General features: G+C 39.4%; 1 protein-coding gene across 2 annotated transcripts in view; it reads right to left on the bottom strand.

The window, feature by feature from the left end:
- The window catches only part of kcnh3 (potassium voltage-gated channel, subfamily H (eag-related), member 3), a 138,320-nt gene that overhangs the window by 53,777 nt on the left and 63,794 nt on the right, over nucleotides 1-20,749 (bottom strand). The window lies entirely within an intron of this gene.

Here is a 20,749-nt window from a genome sequence, read left to right as displayed (position 1 = left end):
GGCCCTTTAAGAAACTAAAAGATGAGAAACTGAGCTGATCACTGATTAATGTTCAAGGAGGAAGACAAAAACATTAAAAACTTTTACAGGACATGAAATGTAGTGCAGACAGGAAATAAACAAAAGTTATTAGGGGAGAATGTTTATCATCACAGCCTTTTTATAAAACATGCTTAAAATAGTTTGAATATAGTTGGAATTACGGTAAAAGTGTAAAGGGATGGAAGGTCTTAAACAGCAATATTCATGTGGACAGAATGTAAGTCTTTGACATCCCTGTGGAGGAGATTTAGTCCATGATTCTCTGGAAGAACTTTCAATTTGCCAACATGTGGATTCCTGGATGAGATGAAGTTTGTAGAATGATTTTGATAGGCCATCCTCTCTAACGCAGTTTCTCGGCTAAGAAATGTTGTGCATGACTATATATTCTTACTTGGTCGTAGAATTTGTGTGTTTTGGTTTGTGACCCCGCAGGACTCTACGACCCTTATCTTCAGGTTTTAGTTGTTGGCAAACCTCCTCACATCTGTTTCTCACCATCGTTCTGCCGTGTGCTCCAAGTATGGAGATAGATCCGTCTCAATTTTCACAAATACACATATGTGATTCATACATGCACAGGACAAGATCCACATATGCACAAAAAACTCCTCACACACAAAGAAAAAGATTTTCCAAAGTATTTATATAAACAATTATAAATGAAATTGAAAAGTACCAGTAGTCTTAAAGTTCACTGCATTTGTGTGTGGATTTTGACACACAAATGCATTTTTTTGTTTGCCACCAATCACAGAGCTCCTTTGTGTAAGCCAATCACAAGAAAACACTCAATGTGGGATGACTGACCCCCACATCCTCCGCTCACGTATTAGCCTCGTGAGACCATCCTGATCTCGCGAGCTTTCGAGGTTTCACTCGTAGATCAGCCTGGAGACTCTCCGTTAAAGAAAACTTGGAGCCGTTCACCAAACGAACGTCCAATCAGCGTTGGCTTTGAGGCGGGTTGAGGTGTGACGCAACGAGAAGCGCGACCGTTCAGTCTAAAGAACATGGCGGCTTCAGCCGATGAAACTAGCGTTAGCGTGGCTATCGAGCAAGTTTTATCGGAATTACAGAGTATTTCTTCACTGAAAGAAGAGCAAAACACTGCTCTGGAGGCTTTTCTCAGAGGAAAAGATGTTTTTGCTCTTCTCCCGACTGGTTTCGGCAAGAGTAGCCTGGCTTGTGGTTGTGTTTTCGTCGTCGCTCTGTTAGTACGTCATATGCTTCGTTGATCTGATTGGTTTATTTGGCCCGTCTATCACCAACATAGGCCAATCAGCTAACCAGTATTTTTGCCCCTTCCCAAAATTACCTCAACGGAAGGTTTCCAGATGGATATGTGGAGCAAATCCATCTGGCGGAGTCAGGTTAGTCACGTATGTCATGCGGCGCACCCCTAGCTGTCATGTTAATCAATGAGAACTATTCCACATTAACCGCTGCTCCTCCGCACTTAACTGCCCACATACGTCTTCTTCGTCCTTCACTGTCAAAATACGAAGCTGAGCTATTTTTAGCTCTGCTCCAGTCTGGCCAGGTCAAGATCCGCAGTTGTAATTACACCAAACAGGAAAAAAGAACGTCAAGAAGATCCGGTTTATCAAATTAAAATATAGTAGCGACAGATCGGTGACTAAAAATTAGAGCATAATTCCTATAAATTCCCCAAAACTAAGACTGTTTAACTAAATTATTGGATGCAAAGTATTGGTACCTCAACATACCAGGAAGCAGATTCCTCATTGATCAAAATATTTATTTTATACCGAGAGGCTTAAAAGTTGAATTAAATCCAATCACAACTTCCAAGAGTGAATCTCACAACTTCAGAAAAAAACTTTTTATCGCAGGAATGAGTGAATAGATGCTAAGTTTGGAAGTAGAGAACAAACCAATTTTTTATGACCATTACTGCATGATTTTCTCCGATGATTTAAAAAGTAAAAAAGTGCATGCTCTCCTAGAGCTCCGAGGAAGTCGGAGCGGAGCAGGACGGGAGGATGTAGGCGCAGGCGGTCTGCAGGGGAGCGGGGTGGATACAGAGGATGTGGAATCTGGGGCTAAGTCATCTCCCGTGGAGTAGTTTCTTGTGATTGGCGTATAGAAGGGAGCTTTGTGATTGGTGGCAAACCACCCACTGTTTAAGAAATGCAGGGAAGTTTTAAAGACTACTAGTGCTTTAATTTGTAACTGTTTATGGACCAGAAATACTTTAGTGAATCTTGTTCTGTGTATGTGTGGCTCTTGTGTGCTTGCATCAATCGGGCGTGACCAGGGTCGTCCCCTGGGCCTCCTCAAGGTGGGACGTGCCTGGAACACCTCCCGAGGGAGGCATCCAGGGGGCATGTATGAGTCACATATCTGTATTTATGAAAAATGTGACAGATCTAGCTCCATACCAAGGGCTATAAAGGGTGTGTTAACTTACGGCTCTTTGCTCATTCAGAGACTCTGGGTGCTTTTGAACGCAATTTGCCTTAAAAAAAAAACTTAGAAAGACAAGATCATGATTAAAATTTCCATAACTACTTTAATTCATTCAATTCAGTTTATTTCTATAGGACCAATTCACATCATGTAATTTCAAGGCACTTTACAGAGACATTCAACTAGATCATACAGACTTCCGGTCATGTCGTGGTGCTGAACGGACGTGCGGTGGAGCCCTCTCCAATTTCTTTCTAAATACTAAATTAACAATCTGGTTTTTTTTTTGCTTCTTGCCTCTTTGGTTAACTGTACTAGTTATCGCTGACCAGATGGCACCAAAGATCACAAAACCGAACTCTAAAAAGGCTTTAATAACGTCTATGCTGAGCCCAGTGCAACAGTCAAGGAGTAGCAGGCTAGCTAGCACTAGCATAGCCTACAGCGACGGGGCAGCTTCTCCCCCTGTTGGCAGTAACTCTTCGGATATGCCTCTCGTCAACAATGAATCCGCAGCCACAGAAGGAAATGGTCTGGCTGCCATCGAAGCAGGTAGCACCAATGACCTCGTGGCGGCTATTAACTCGATGAAAGATGACTTTGGGAAGAGATTTGATAGCCTGCTGACGGCTATCCAGGGGGTGCAATCGGATATAAAAAGTGTTGCCGCACGTGTTACTCAAGCGGAGGACCGAATCAGCGCTAACGAGGATTCTGTTGCTTCTCTGCAAGCCGATAACACTGCTACGAAAACTACCATTGAAGCTCTGCAACTAAAGATAGACGACCTGGAAAATCGTAGTCGCCGTTCCAACCTCCGTCTTATCGGTCTCCCTGAGGGGACTGAAGGTTCTGACATGTGTGCATTTCTGGAGAAATGGCTGCCTGAAGTGCTCGGTGCGGAAACGTTCCCGATCCCGCTGATCATAGAGAGTGCACACAGAGTCGGGCGAGTTGACGCTGCGGGGACGCGGTCCAGAGCGGTGATCATGAAGCTGCTGAACTACGCTGACAAAGTCCGGATCATGAAGGCTGCCAGGGCGAAGGGAGAAATACGATTGAAGAATAACAGAGTCATGTTCTTCCCGGACGTTTCTGCCGAACTTCTGAAAAAGCGCAAGATATTTGACCGAGTGAAAAAGGATCTATCTTCTATTTCTCTGGAGTTACCGGAGCTGCGCTACGGTGTTGTTCACCCGGCCACACTTTTGGTGACCTACAAGAAGAAACGTCACGCTTTTGACAAGGCAGCAGATGCGGAGTCCTTCGTCCTGCAGCTCCAGCGGGAGCGAAATCTGGTTGCGAACCAGGTAGAGGTCCAATAAAGGTGAACATTTATGTGACTTTGTCAAATTATATCTCACTATATTTGCAACTATGATCACATATTTGTAAGTGCACTTCTATATTCATATCTTTTCAATTCTGTGTTTTGATGGTTTATAATGGTTATTAATGCAGCTCTATTTTGTGTTTAATTCATATGGTCAATTTACAATATGGTTAAGGGTAACCAAGGTTAAGTAATGCAAATGTGTGTTTACTTTCATTACAGTTTATGGGTTGTTAATTTCACTACTGATTATTTGGGGGCTGTGGTTTGATGGGGTTTTTCTATATGCTGTTCCTCTTCGTCTTGATTGCTGGGGTGGACCAGCAGGGCTTCATGACCGAGCCTGGATGGCTCCTTGGGAAGTGTTCTCAGTGGGTTGGGTGGGTATACTTCGTTTGGGGATTTATACTCTATTGTCTAATTGTTGTTTGTTGTGTCTATACTTTTTTGTCTTTATCCGTCTTTTTTTCCCTCGGCAGCTCACTCTTAAATATACATACCGTGGCTGAAGTAATTTTTCCTTTTTTCTGATGGCCTCTGACCTTCAATTCACCTCTTGGAATGTAAGAGGTCTAAATAAACTTGTCAAACTTAAACAGGTGAACAGGATTCAACAGTTAAAGGCTAAGATAGTTTTCCTCCAGGAGACTCATTTGACCCCTGATGATATTAATAGAGTGAGGAGAAGATGGCATGGTCGGGTTTTTTCTACTTCCTTTAGCTCACATTCGAGGGGCGTAATCACAATAATCCACAGCTCGGTGCCATTCCAGCTCATCAAGGTAACTGAGGATCGATATGGCAGATATTTAATTGTGCAATGTGTGATTCTGTCTGTGAAACTTAATTTGGTCAATATTTACGGGGCAAATAATGATAACCCTGCTTTTTTTAGACACCTGTTTCTGTCTGTAGCGTCGCTTCCTGGAGGGTACATCATAGGAGGCGATTTTAACTGTACGCTCATTCCAACGTTAGACAGATCTACAGGCAAAGACGTCTCTCATGCTCAAACAAGGAAAGAATTACTTAACTTTATGAGAGAACTCAATTTGGTAGACATTTGGAGAAATATGCATCCTAATCAGCTTTCTTTCTCATGCTGTTCTGGTACTTGCCAAACATTTTCAAGAATTGATTACTATTTAGTCTCAGCTTATCTAGTGCCACTCATTAGTAATAGTTGGCATGACAGTATAGTAATATCTGATCATGCTCCGGTGTCATTCTGCCTTAAGGTTCCTAATCTTTCCTTTTCATCTAAGTGGCGTCTACAATCAATTTGGCTTAGGGACCCAGATTTCATACAATTTATTGGAACAAAAATAGATATGTATTTTGAATTGAACACCCACCAAACCTCGGCTACTGTGAGATGGGAGGCCTTTAAGGCATTCTTAAGAGGCCAAATGATTAGTTTTACCAGCTTCAAACATAAAACTAACAAACAAGAATTGGAACAACTAGATAATTCTACTAAAAACATAGAAATACAACTATTTCAGAATCCTTCAACCCAACTAAACACAGAACTTCTTAGGTTAAGAGCTAAATACAACATGCTGTCTACAAATAAAGCAATTAAAAGTTTAATGAGACTAAAACAATCATATTTTGAACAAGGTGAAAAGGCTAGTAAGTTGTTGGCTTGGCGTATCAAACAGGAACAAACAGATAAAGCAATAAATTCAATTCAAACAACTGAAGGGGAGTTTACATCTGACCTAAAAGAAATAAACAGCACGTTTTCAAAATTCTATTACAAATTGTACAGCTCAGACTATTCAGACTTAGCTCCCCAGGCACAAACTATTTTCTTGGATTCATTAGAATTTACTCCCCTAGATAGTGAATCCTTAAAATCGCTTGATTTTGAGCTCAATGCACAATTGTTATCTGAGGCTATATCCGGTATGAAGGGTGGTAAGAGTCCGGGGCCTGATGGAATTCCAATTGAAATATATAAAATTTTTCATTCCAAACTGATACCTCCTATGCTAGACATGTATCAAGAATCCTTTAGTAAAGGATCTCTCCCTCCCTCACTTAATACAGCAATCATCTCCCTTCTCCTGAAGCCAGGTAAACCTGCAACTCAATGTAGCTCATATAGGCCAATTTCTCTTATTAATAATGATGTTAAAATTCTGTGTAAGGTGTTAGCTGGGAAGTTGGAGCTACTTTTACCCAAGATGGTCCACCCTGATCAAAATGGTTTTGTACAAGGAAGACAGGGTTTTCACAACATCAGAAGCAGGGCCGTCACTAGGTTTGAGAGACATGGGTGGCTTAGCCCCTAGGTAAGATATTGTGCGCGCGTAGCGCGCGCCGAAATTTTTTCAGTGCACTTTCTAAGGCGCTGTCTATAAATTCATTATTTTAAGAGCAACATACCTGGGAAACACTTCCCTCACTAATGCTACTTCACCAACTAAACTACACCAGTTAAAATGTGCTAAATTACAAAGAGTAAATGGTAGGTGCCATGCATTACTGCATAAATGGAAGAAGGCAAGTGGTTCGCCACTCATCATAATGGAAACCTTCTACAGAAGACAGTTGTCTAACCAACAGACTCCCAACATCTTCATAAACCCTTAACCTGGCCATTCATCTTTCCCCATCTCCCCTGCACCCACAACCTGTCAGGAACCCCTGTCTGCTTTGCAATAACCCTGTTTCTGTGTGTGTGCTTGGTGTGTGTGTGTGACCTGGACTTTGGCATGTCTTTCTCTACACCTGGCACAGAGAGAAACACATATATGTGAGGAACTTAACAATAAATGCAGCATTATCTTTGATAGATTTCTGCTTAATCTAAAGTTTAACCACAAAATACAAGTTGCATAAATGGACAGTAGGCAATAGGCAATAGCATCATTGCAAAGAAGGATATCCTTGAGACTTTTTCACATCAGTCTGACAAAGTTTGCAAATAAAGGAAGTATTTTTAAGTACAATGTATTAATGAAAACACAAAATCAACAGTATATGAAACGTACAACTTAGAACTATAGTCAACCCAAGGAAGCACTACCATATCACACAGTGTCGCCCTATCAGACTGGTGGCACATACAGGTGCTGGTCATAAAATTAGAATATCATGAAAAAGTAGATTGATTTCAGTAATTCCATTTAAAAAGTGAAACTTGTATATTATATTCATACATTACATACAAACTCATATATTTCAGATGTTTATTTTGTTTAATTTTGATGTTTACAAATGACAACAAATGAAAATCTCAAATTCATCATATCAGAAAATTAGAATATTGTGAAAAGGTTCAAAATTGATGGCCTCTGGTGCCACACTCTAATCAGCTAATTAACTCAAACCACCTGCAAAAGCCTTTAAATGGTCTTTCAGTCTAGTTCTATAGGCTACACAATCATGGGGAAGACTGCTGACTTGACAGTTGTCCAAAAGACGACCATCGACAGCTTGCACAAGGAGGGCAAGACACAAAAGGTCATCGCTAAAGAGGCTGGCTGTTCACAGAGCTCAGTGTCCAAGCACATTAATAGAGAGGCGAAGGGAAGGAAAAGATGTGGTCGAAAAAAGTGTACAAGCAAGAGAGATAACCGCACCCTGGAGAGGATTGTGAAACAAAACCCATTCAAAAATGTGGGGGAGATTCACAAAGAGTGGACTGCAGCTGGAGTGAGTGCTTCAAGAACCACCACACACAGACGTATGAAAGACATGGGTTTCTGCTGTCGCATTCCTTGTGTCAAGCCACTCTTGAACCACAGACAGCGTCAGAAGCGTCTTGCCTGGGCTAAAGAGAAACAGGACTGGACTGCTGGTGAGTGGTCCAAAGTCATGTTCTCTGATGAAAGTAAATTTTGCATTTCCTTTGGAAATCAAGGTCCCAGAGTCTGGAGGAAAAGAAGAGAGGCACTTCATCCACGTTGCTTGAAGTCCAGTGTAAAGTTTCCACAGTCAGTGATGGTTTGGGGTGCCATGTCATCTGCTGGTGTTGGTCCATTGTGTTTTCTGAGGTCCAGGGTCAACGCAGCCACATACCAGGAAGTTTTAGAGCACTTCATGCTTCCTGCAGCTGACCAACTTTTTGGAGATGCAGATTTAATTTTCCAACAGGACTTGGCACCTGCACACAGTGCCAAAGCTACCAGTACCTGGTTGAAGGACCATGGTATCCCTGTTCTTAATTGGCCAGCAAACTCTCCTGACCTTAACCCCATAGAAAATCTATGGGGTATTGTGAAGAAGAAGATGCAATACACCAGACCCAACAATTCAGAAGAGCTAAAAGCCACTATTAGAGCAACCTGGGCTATCATAACACCTGAGCAGTGCCACAGACTGATCGACTCCATGCCACGCCGCATTGCTGCAGTAATACAGGCCAAAGGAGGCCCAACTAAATACTGAGTGCTGTACATGCTCATACTTTTCATGTTCATACTTTTCAGTTGGCCAACATTTCTATAAATCCTTTGTTTTTATTGGTCTTCAGTAATATTCTAATTTTCTGATATGATGAATTTGAGATTTTCATTTGTTGTCATTTGTAATCATCAAAATTAAACAAAATAAACATCTGAAATATATGAGTTTGTATGTAATGTATGAATATAATATACAAGTTTCACTTTTTAAATGGAATTACTGAAATCAATCTACTTTTTCATGATATTCTAATTTTATGACCAGCACCTGTAGATATGGGAGAATTATCCTGCCATAATGCAAGAGCACATAACTTCAATTAGAGAAAAGAATTTCATCTTCTTGCACTCAAAACTTATAATGCTCACACTCAAAACATGCGCTCTCTCTCAAATATTTTCTCTTCTCTCAAAAATCTTTGTTTCTTCTCTCAGATTTAAACAGATATTTTCTATATTATCACAGATATTTTTTCCTCTCGCTTGCCTCCATCTCCGCTCTGCACGGGTCTCAGTTACGCTCTGCTTGCGGATTTGTTTTGCTCTCTCAGACTGCAGTTGGATCGTTGCCTAGCAACCTTTCCAGCCAATAGAACGACAGCCTCGGAAAAGGTGCGCTTGTTTAACCCTACGGAGTGTGCCTGTGCTACTACGCCACTTATAAAGCGTCAGCTGAAACTGCTATTTACAGTAGTTTTGTGGCTGATTGTTGTTTAGAAATAGAAAACCTGGTTTCATTTCTTAGTTTTGCCCTGGATTTTGTAGCGTTTGTGGACGCTACGTCGCTACTTGATCAAAACAATAACGTCGCTACAGGAAAGTTACTTGATAAATAAAGCAGCGACGCTACGGTCAAGCTACTTGAAAATGTAGTTAAACTAATAGCTTCGCTACATGTAGCGGCGCTACTGCCCATCACTGCTCCTGTGACAAAACTATTATAATGATGCTAGTAGGCTACAACAACATCGTGTTTTCCCACACCACTGACTTTGTTCACCATGGTAACGTAATTCCTACTGAATCAGACAAGCTATTAGGCCTATATTGTCTCTTTCCTCACTCCAGGTAAAGTGAAGAAAATGTAAACCGCTGACATCAAATGGCAAACTCACCGTATGTATCTGCACGCAACCATAACTTTCCTAATCAAGCTCGATGACTGTGTGGAGATTCAAAGGGCGCGCTGTTGCTGCACTGCACAGCTGCTATGGTCCAGTTGATGGCCGTGTACCACGTGACGTGACGCTGGACGCGGAGCCAATGAAGGAAATGAATATCCTAACGATATTAATAATTGTATAAATAATTGTGTTTGTAAATAAACTAACAGGAACTTATCTTCAGATTAACTTGCCTTCTTGGTGGCTCGTTTTCAGTGCTTTACTGCAATTGTTTGGGGTTATATGGAAAAAAAATCAATAAATAAAAAAATAACAATAAAAATCGCAAAATAATTATGGGGTGGCTAATACCAACGAAGGGATGACTTCAGCCACCCTAAAATAGGTCTAGCCACGTCCCTGATCAGAAGGGTGTTTAATGTAATTTTTGAAAAATCTGAAGCTCCAGACAATGCCATCCTGTCACTAGACACAGAGAAGGCCTTTGACAGGATAGAATGGCAATATATGTTTGCTGTTATGGAACGCTTTGGTATAGGAGGGAAATTTCTTAGCTGGATAAAGTTGATTTACTCAAACCCACAAGCTGAAATTTTAACCAATGGTTTAACTTCATCTCCTTTCAAACTAAAACGTGGAACAAGACAGGGCTGCCCCCTTTCTCCCCTGTTGTTCACATTGGCCATCGAACCTTTGGCTATGGCAATTCGCAAACACGATAATATAACTGGTATAAGATTAGGGAGCTTAGAGCATCGTATAGCCTTGTATGCAGACGACATAATCCTGTTTTGCTCCAAGCTGGATAGCACCATCTCCACAATAGCTGATTTAATTAAGTCCTTTGGAGTTTTCTCAGGATATAAGGTAAATGATGCTAAATCTGAAATACTGTACCTATCAGAAAACGAACGCCTCAATCCCCCAGTTTCAACTCCTTATGTAGCGTCTAAACATGGATTTACTTATCTAGGTGTTAAAGTTACCCCTACAATAAATAATATCATTCCAACTAATTATAACCACCTTACAGAATCAGTTATGCAATTAATAGAAAGATGGTCTAGACTACCCATTTCCTTAATAGGTCGGGTCAATATTATTAAAATGACAATTTTGCCAAAATTTTTATACCTTTTCCAATCAGTTCCACTTTCCCCTCCCCCCTCCTTCTTTAAGGAGATAAATAAAACTTTTTCCAATTTCATTTGGAACGGTAAGCGTCCTAGAATGAGACTGTCCCTTTTATATCTACCTTATGACAGAGGTGGTCTACAACTGCCTAATTTATTATGGTATTTCTGGGCAGCCCAGATCAGGGCAGCTATGTTTTATTTTGTTTCCAAAGAGCCCCCAGCGTGGGTTACAATGGAGTCCCAGCATATCTCTATTCCTTTAAACTTATACTTGTATTCATCAGACAGGAAAAAACGTATTAAACAAACAAAAAACCCGTTTTTGAAGAATACATTGCTTATCTGGCAAAAAGTATTTGAATATTTGGGAGAAGGGCAACAACTATCCCAGTTCTCACCCATTTATGGAAACAGGGAATTTGGTCCAGGTAGAGCAGACCTAGGTTTTAAACTCTGGTCTGCTAAGGGGTTAGCTAAGGTATCTGATCTTTTTATAGGAAGAGTATTTATGTCATTCACAGAACTTAAAAATAAACATGACATTCCCACTAAACATTTCTATAAATATCTGCAAGTTAGGAGTTTCATTTTATCCAAGCAACAAAATAATCTTGATCTGCCCCCCTTGTCTTCACTAGAAGACATTATTGTAAATCACCTATATAACAGAGGACAGGTGTCTCTAATTTATTCCTTGTTTGTTGACAAATGTAAAGAATCTCCGGCCAACATCCTAAAAGCATGGGAAGCGGACTTGGGTGGGAACTTGTCGAGTGAGGAGTGGTCAGAAGCCTGCAATTCGATACATACACAATCTGCTAACACAAATTCATTCCGTAAAAATTCAAAAAATATCCACTGGACTTGGTTTTCAAGAAATCCATGAAAACCAAGTCCAGTGGATATTTTTTGAATTTTACGGAATGACTATGACCTGGATGACTGAGAACCTTCATCAGCATACTAACACAAATTCCAAATTGTTACAATACAAATGGCTGACTAGGCAATACATCACTCCAGTTAAATTGCATCATTTTAACCCTAATATTCCTGACACTTGCATTAAATGTACTTCCCAAAAGGGTTCTTTATTTCATTGCATGTGGGCGTGTCCTCGAGTGTTGGCGTTTTGGAAGGATGTATTGATTGTGATAGGTCAGATGATAGGTAAAAAGGTTCCTTTGAATCCTAAAATGTGCATCTTGAATATTTATCCTGAAGACTTTGTTATCCCAAACAACTTGAGATCCTTACTTAATGTCTCCTTTTTGGAAGCCAAACGCTGCGTTGCACTCTCTTGGAAGAAAGAGTCTTTATGTGGAATTTCTCAATGGACCACGCAAATGACGTTCTACTTTGCACTTGAGAAAATCAGTTATTTTACTAAGAATAAGCTTGATAAATTCTGGGTGGTCTGGTCTGTCTTTTACACTTGGCTGTGTCAAAATGATATCCAACTTGATGGTTGGAAAAAAGATTGGTTATAAGGCCTTATGGTGAGGCAAACTGATGTTTATGTAGGTTAGTCTATTGAGGGTCTGCTGCACCCCCCCCCTTTTTTTTTATTTAATTATTTATTATTTTATTATTATTTATTTATTTATTTATTTTTTCTCCTCCACCTTGTGTATATGTACTTTGGGTTTTTGTCTGGTCAAGTTTAATTATTTGTAAGTGTATATATGTATGTTTCTTGTTCTCCTGTTAAAATCAATAAATAAATGTTAAAAAAAAAAAAAAACTAGATCATACAGTTAGATTAAAGGTCCAACGTTTTCTATCTGTTGACAGTGGAGAGGAATACTCAATTTAAAGCCTCAAATATTCTTTCTTTGTTTTTAAGAGTTCTCACTGTGAACCTCTTGAGTCTCAGAGCCTTGAGGCAAGGCTGAAAACCTTCCTTTTTTATAGAGCCTTAAACAGTAGTAGCCATTCAAAATTTCCCCACTTTCCTTGTTGGGTCCTTGGCTGGTCCCCTACAAGTCTTTTTTAAACATCAATCTTTGTACTAAAATATTCTGTCATAATATGTGGACCTCAAGATCTAAAGGGATGCGTCATCTCCTGGTCAGACCCTGTAATTCAGTAAAAGGGTGAAGTCAGTGTAAAAAACATGAACGTAAAGGAGAAGACCAGTGGCTGGAAGTTGGGAGGGATTTTGCTGGGAATCGCAGGGAAGTGGGCTGCCATTCAGCTGGCGTTTGACTGGGAAGGACTATTTTGAGTGGCTGCTACTGTAGTTAGAGTGGCTCAGGTTATCCTGAGCTATCTCTATAGTTATGCTGCTATAGGCTTAGTCTGCTGGAGGACATAGGGACCCCTTTTTTCTCATAGTAGCTTCATCTGGTCTGTTCCTGTTTGGCTGTGACTCCATCCTGGAGAGAAATATCAGCTGTGCTGCTGCCATCAACACCTTTGTTTCTAGATGTTCTTTGGTCTGTTTTTTCAGTAGTCCTGTTTCTCTCCTCTAGCTATGGGCTCAGCTTTTGCTGTGACTAACTGGATGTGCTATTTTTCATCCTCTTAAAACTGGCTCAGATCTTGTCTGATTAACTGTTTAATTCATAAACAGAGCCACTGTTAACTTTTCTAACATAGAAAGTATTTAAGGATCTATGTTCCTTTCTAAATGTCTGCAGATGGCCGCTCACATGGAGCCTGGTTTTGGTTCTGCTGGAGGTTTCTTCCTGTTAAAAGGGAACTTTTCCTCTCCACTGTTGCAGCATGCATGCTTGATGTCAAAGATTGCTGCAGAGTTGATCACACAATGCAAGGAAATATCTTCTGTCTCTACTTGCTCATCAGGGAGGAGAGAATCCTACAACTTCAATGACTGGAGGAAATCAGCTGGTTTTCCTTAGATTGAAAACTTTGAACCTTTAATCCAAATTGATGATCTGATTGAACCGGATCTATAAAATGACCTAAAAAGAAATTGGTTGAACTGAATTAAAGTAAGTGCATCTACCACTTCCTGAGAAGTAAATGTCAACATATTTTTGTTTTCTTAAATTCCTATAGATCACAGCATCATGTATTAATTTTTGACCTTTTCTCAAACAGGATTTATTTAAGGGATGTTTAGATCTTACAGTTTTGGCATTATTTAGGCCAAGTAAGAGGAATCCAATCTGTCATTTCAAGATGTCTCAACTGTTACATCAACAAAGTGTTTTTATTTATAAGTTTTGCATATTTATATAATACGTTTCTCGCTACTTAAAAAAACGAAACTATTCCCTCAGGATAATATTTTCTTCCTTATATTTTATTGGTTATTCCAGAGTAAAGAACAAAAAAGCTGGAAAGCATGTTTTGCCACCTATTTTTCAGATCACAGGGAATCTGAGCACTTCTACCTGTCTGTAGGTCACTTTATAAAGGCTGATGTGACATAAAGAATCAAAGTACATAAAATAGTTAAAAAATACGGGTTCTTAGTAATCTGATGTAAACAGATTCTCTATAAGTAAATAGATAAATAAAAAAAGCAGCAATAATCAAAGATAAAATGAATTTAGAGAGCCTATATTCTTAGCCTGGCATCCCTGCAGGGAAAAGAAAGCCTCTCAGAAAGCTGGAGATCATTTTAGCTCCGGGGAGCGCTAATGGCTGAGAATTAAAGGTCTGTTTTTAAAGCCGTCAAAATGTATTAAAGTTCAATTTTTTAGTTACTCTCTGTTGCCAAAGGAAATGGTGCTAACAAATTAAATCCCATTTAGTTCTCTTTTATTCCCATTTTATAAAGGTTTGTAGTGACATCATGGTGTGTATTTTACTGTCATCTTTGCTTTAAATAGCAAAACTATGTAAAAAAAACATGAACAGTAAACTAACAATTGTAGCATTTAGTGCTGGATGCCCCGATCCAAACCAGAGAACGGGACCATGGTCCCATCAAAGCCTTTTAAATGAGCCTGACTCACTAAACGCCACTGATCCTCTCCATACCTAACCAGAGAGATGAGAGGCACATTCTGCAGAGGCAGCCTGTAAACTTACCGCCTGTTTTCATACAAGGAAACTAGGGATGGGACGATTTATGAAAACCGTCAGAATCGTTCGGTTCGACTGCCTCGGTTCGGTTCGCGTGTGTTTCGTTCGGTTCATGCGCTGCTCCTTTTTCTCATAGAGGAAGCGATTACACTCCAGAGCAGAAGGTGGCGGTACTGCGACCAAAGCCAACCGCCAGTAGTAAACAAGAAGAAGCGAAGCAGCGTAGCCGGGTGTAGCAGAAAAAAATCAGTTGTTGTGGAGAATTGTGTGGGTATGGCGAGTGGGAAAGAACAGGAGTTGGAAGACGCGCCAGCAGCACTTTATAGGTCTGCTGTATGGGACCACTTTGCATTTAGAGTGACCTACGATTACGTTGTGGATAAAAGTGCAGCAGTGTGCAAGCATTGTGCAACACTTTTTGTTTATGCTAACAGCAACATGTCATGCTAACCCCGAAATCCCTCATACTCCGTCAGCAACCCCCGCTCCGCCCCGCTGCGCTCCTGACCGGCTGCTCAAAGCAAAGCCTACAGCCCCCACTGTGGCTTCGTCCGCTCCCCTCTGAGTTCCTTGGAGATGGTAGAGAGCATGTAACCTGACAACAGCCAGCGGAGCGAGACATGCATCTGGCTGTTGTCAGCTTAGAGAGCATGCGCCAGATGATTAAATTCAAAGCAGCAAAACATACGGAAATGATCCAGGGTTTCCACGGATCATTTAAAATAATTACAATCCATTATTTTTAGGGGGATTTTTTCATTAATTTCATAATTTTTTATGGAATTTCAGTGTAACAATCAACATGTATCGAATCGAACCGAAAACTGTGACCAGAAACCGTGAATCGAACCGAACTGTGGATTTTGTGAATCGTTCCACCCCTAAAGGAAACAGAAGATTTCAGTCCTCTGGAAATAATATCTGTAAGTATGTATGAAAATTTGTTATAAAATAATTGTTTTACTAAATAAAATGTCGTGAATGTGATCTAATGGGAAATTTGGTATATATGATTAAGAGGTTTAATAAAAACGTTTATGCTGAAAAATCTGCGTTTGTTACGTCCTCACTCTATGTGGTTGTTATCTATGATTTGAATTTGTTTCTAACAGAAGAAATCGATAATATTTTTGTTAAAATCCACCTCTAGTTGTGTCCCTGTTTTTTTTTTTTTTTTTTTACTTTTTAACTCTATTTACCTGAAACTTTCAGTAAAGTTTCCAGAAGTAATTTCCTCGACAGGATGTTCCATCATTTTGATCCTCTCATTTAATATCATAGAAATTAGACAATATTTAAACTAATCTTAGTTTTCTTTTGTTAACCCTTTCATGCACAGTGATCACTACAGTGATTTTTCTGTCTATGAATATGCCTTCAGTTTTGGGCACTTATGCATACAATCAAATCTAGTGGAAGCTATTGTATCATCCCATACAGAAAAATCCAATTTCTTAGACTTTACAATCGGAAAAAAAACTCAGTAAGACCAAGATGGCTGACCCACAGGGAAAAAGACCAAACATGTTGGCTGTTTCAGTTTCTACAGAGTGGCGGAGCCACCATTCCAACTGAACACTATATTACAACTGTAAAACTAAATTACAACTATATCTATGCAGCTACTTTGTTGGAATATTGAACTGTTTTACCGTATGAAATGCATGCTTACTACACTTCAGTGGACAGACAAACATAGGGGGAAAAAAAATATTTTTTTACATTTTTTTCTGTTTTACATTCCTAAGGATGTATAAAAAAACTTCATAAAAAATCATCCTGACAGGGTTTCTCATAATGTATGCATGAAAGGGTTAATCAAAGGATCAGACACATTGTGATAAAACACAAAGTTGTGCTCAGTGGCTCTTTGCTGTCAGGAAGGATGCATTTTGGCTGCCTTCTGTTTCTATGCTTAAACAAGCTATTCTGTTGAAATAAAGACGTCATTATTGATGAACTTTTGATCAGCTGAAAAAAATCATGTTTGAGTGTAAATGCAGTTTTCAGAAAATTCCCCACTCAAAAGTTTTTGTCTCTTACGCTGATTTCTTATTTTAACATTGTGAAGCTCTACTTTGAATCTTCTTTAGATCCAATAGTGCAAAATGCTAATTCTTGCAATTTTTTGACTGGTCTTAAGATTTTGATCAGGAGTGTATCTGTAATGCTATTAAAAATAGATTTGGATCCTCCATCTATTATAGTAACAGGATTGAAATAAAAAAATTTTTTGGTTAAAAACTTTGTACAAAAAAAAAATCACCTTAGATTGACCGATTCAAAATGTAGAATAGTTACATATATAATCAGTTTCAGTTTTAAAACATACATAAAAACAATTTTTTCTGGACACCTACTACAAGTAAATGGCGCCCGTGGGGTGGAAAGACTTATCTTCAGAAAGTTTGAGTGTCTTTAAACAGGTTTCAGAGAGACACACAGAGCAGATCTTCAAAGAAGATGCAAAGTGACAGAGTGTGTAACCTTTGACAGTTGCCTTTTGTATCTATGCTTCTTTTTCTATGTCTGCTTCTGTCTCCTTGAACCCCAGTGGGCCTCAGCAGATGGCCGCTCACACTGAGCCTGGTTCTGCTCGAGGTTTCTTCCTGTTTAAAGGGAGTTTTTCCTCTCCACTGTCGCTACAAGCATGCTTAGTGTGAGGGATTGCTGAAGAGTCAATGAGTCGATGCAATCAGCTGGTTTTCCTTAGATAGAAAACTTTGAATCAATCTGACTGGATGATCTGGTGAACTAGAAAGTGACCTGAGATGACATGATGTGAATTGGAGCTATAGAAATAAACTGAATTGAATTAAACCTATTTTTATGCAGATCATATTTTAATGACCAAAGCACACAGATTCCTGGGTGGTGGAAATGCAGATGTAAAAAATTACCACATGCAAAGCAAATGTTTCCAAACTGGAAGCTAAACTGCAGCTGCGGTTTTAGCTTATTTTTTGTACTTCGAAAAGTCCGGTGCAAACTGAAAGGCGACGCATCTGTGGTCATTGCTGCTATAAATCGCATCGCAGATATTTGGACCATCAGAAATAACAATATTTGATTAATAAATAAAAACTGTCTAAACAGGCTGGAACAATTTAATGCAGCAGGATGGCAGAAAATCTTTTAACAATTAAGCCAAATAAATAAAGCAAAATAATAATAAAAAAGCTGACAAAGCATTGTGCATCTCTCTCATCTGAAAAATATTCCTCAATCACTTTCTGTCATACAAATACAGATTATTGTATTTTCAATTCATAGTTTGGGAGCTGGACTTTAATTTACATTCACACTGATTTAATAGCAGGCCTAAACCCCTCAGGGCTTCAGGGTTAAATATAAAGGCTGGTGGTTTAATCAGCCATCAAGATCAGAATGCATATGCTGACTCATGCCTGCAGGGTCCGCGGTCCAATGCTGGCTGCACAGCAGAGGGTGAATGTGTGGGAAGACTTCATAGACCAACATTCAGACTTCATGCATGCGTTAATATGGACGGAAAAACAGCACTTAATAATAACACCTTTATTGAATTTATGAGGGTTTTTTCTGGTACTGTTAATCTTATATTACATATTTTGTTTTATAAAAGAAAGAAATCAACTTTTAAATCCTTTCCCCAGACCAAGATCAGAAATGTTCTCATAAAAGATGCTTCTGTCAGAATTTACAGGGAAAAATGTGACTGATGAGAGGAGGATGGGAAACTTAACAGTTGTGAACAAATTGTAATTTATAAGAAACAAATGAGAAATAATTAAAAACCGGCAGAGAATAAAACACAGAAGAGCTGCTGGTCAGTGTGTGTGTGTTTTTTTTAACATTAATTATTGCAAGACTTAGTTTCTCTGTTGCTCAACTTTATGGAAAAATGATAAATTCTCATGTGCTTGTAAATTAGCAGCGGTTCCTTTTGGTAGCACATTAATCATTTCATCTTTTAAATGATTTAATCTTTTTTTTAATAAATGTAATCTTGCACATTTCTGGACATAAAACAAGTAGCAGAGGCAGTAGCTTTAGTTTAGTTTGCAGCCACAGGAGCAGGAAATTGTGTGGAAAGATGATCAGGGGGCTCTTATTATTTCCCTGGAACATTAGTTAGTGACAAACATCTGCATCTATTTAATGCTTTTCTTCCTTCTTTGAAACAACATCCTTGTGAAGGAGATGTTCATCGGGTAAAAAAAGAAAACGTACCCAACTGTATCAGATTATTTATACCCACCCCAAAGCAGGGAACATTTCAATGATAAAAGCAAAATATTTGGTGTGTTTTCAACATTCAGCTCACTTTAACCCCTTGAACCCTACGGACCCACCGGCGGGTCCAGCTGCTACATGACCTCGTAACTTTACCAAACCCCCAGTATTGATGTAAAAAACATATTTGGCACAGTTTGGTGACATTTATGGATAAATGTGCCAAAATGGCCTCTCCGCCTAAGAAATTTCTCACTAATACCATTCTAAAATAAATATGATTCATCTGATTGAGTCCACATTTTGTATATTTTTACACAACATTTAGATTTAAAAGTCTGTACTACTTTTTTGTGCTATAAATAATATTTTGGTAGTGTTTTGCATTGTTTATTTCAAAGAAATTTTTGGCGAGGTTCAAAAAATGCAAAATATTTTGTATTTTGTCCCTAATATTTCAGGCAGGGTCAAAGCTACAATGGTGCTGACACCAGAAAACCGTTCTATGACATCTTACCTTTACAGACGTACCAAAAGTTTCTTCTTAAATCTAATAGCTTTGAGGCTATAAGTTATTTACTTTTGTGTGTTTTTGTCAGGCAGAAATTTATTTATACCCCCTTAGGGTGTAAGAGGTTAATTTTAGACCCTTGAGTAGAAATAGGTGCAGCAGATTGGTAATGGAGCTTCAAAGTGTGTTATTTCATCTCAGTACATATCCAGCAGGTCTCTGAAGGTCTGTTAGTGTCACGATTGAATTGAGGTTTTTGGGGACCAGAGATCAGGAGGCAGAGGTGAGGCTTCTAGATTTAATGCGGCAAAAATCAAAATAGAAAAATACAAAGAACCAAAAAATCAGCCAACGTCAGGGAAAAACCCCTGTGGAGAGCCAGAGATGAGGAAGCAACAAACCAACAAACCAGCACTGAGTGACTGCAGAGATGGTGTATATACGGGGAGACTGAACAAATACCAGGCTAATCAGCAGATTGGGAGCAGGTGTGAGCAAGACTGACTAGAAGGAAGTCAATGGGAAAGGAAACAAGCACAAGGAGGCAACAGAGAGAAACTAAAGGACTCACCACTGGTAGAAAACAACTACAAAGAAACTAAAAAATAAACTCAAGCAGAGGGAGAACCGTGACAGTTAGAGATCATCCTGAAGGACCACAGCAGGAAGCTATGATGAAGCAGGGTTTTAAAATGGTGTTCTGAGCTGCAAACCTCACAGAACAGAATTTGGAAGAACTAAAACTCTGGAGGAGCTGCAGGCAGCCGAAGCTCGGGAGGGAAGTTCTGTAAACAGAACGAGGATAAAAGGAGACCTTGAATAAGAAAGTCATTTTAGAAAAATAAAAGAATCCCTGTTTGCTGAAACCCATGTAGGAGTAACAGTTAACCGTGGATCTATCCATAATGGGATCAAAATGCTTCTCTTCGGCTCATTTAGAAGAAGAAGGCTTTTCAAAGTCGAAATCTTAAATACATTTGAGACTTCTGTCTCGATAATTGGCATTCACAGAAACCCACTCTGACTAAAGCTAACTAACGCACATTTATCAGTGTTCCCACACTTAACAGCATGTGGTGCATTATAAGCATCATACGCTCACTGTGGCCACCTAGTGGTCAATAAATAGAACAGGAACAGAAACATCTTGTATAGTTGTCAGTGGAAGCATTTTTTCCTCGGCTTAATCGGGGTGAAAGGAAGGCTAGGAGTGATAAAAGATAAGTGATTAAAGTTTCCCCATCCTTCTTCGTGCCGTGAAACGAGGACGCCTGTTCTGACATGTTTATCTGGCTAATGAAAGATATATTAAACTAACAGGGAATGTCCTTGATGAACTGAAGTTGTTTTCCTCTAAATGTTCTTGTGTGAGAAAGTTCTTTATGCAGGGGGTGGGATGGTCCCAAGGCAGAGTGTGTTGGGATTTGTACAATATAAATGTGTGTGCTGGGTTTGCCCCAGTCTGAGCTTTTCTCTTCGTCTAAGAACGTAAAATAAATTTGAACTTTCTCTTGCAAGAGTCTCGGTTTCTCCACAAC

Source organism: Cyprinodon tularosa, unplaced genomic scaffold (assembly GCF_016077235.1).
Source record: "Cyprinodon tularosa strain WSP-4 unplaced genomic scaffold, ASM1607723v1 ctg408, whole genome shotgun sequence".
In the NCBI taxonomy this organism is placed as follows: domain Eukaryota; kingdom Metazoa; phylum Chordata; class Actinopteri; order Cyprinodontiformes; family Cyprinodontidae; genus Cyprinodon; species Cyprinodon tularosa.
This window is presented reverse-complemented; position numbering and strand designations above follow the sequence as displayed.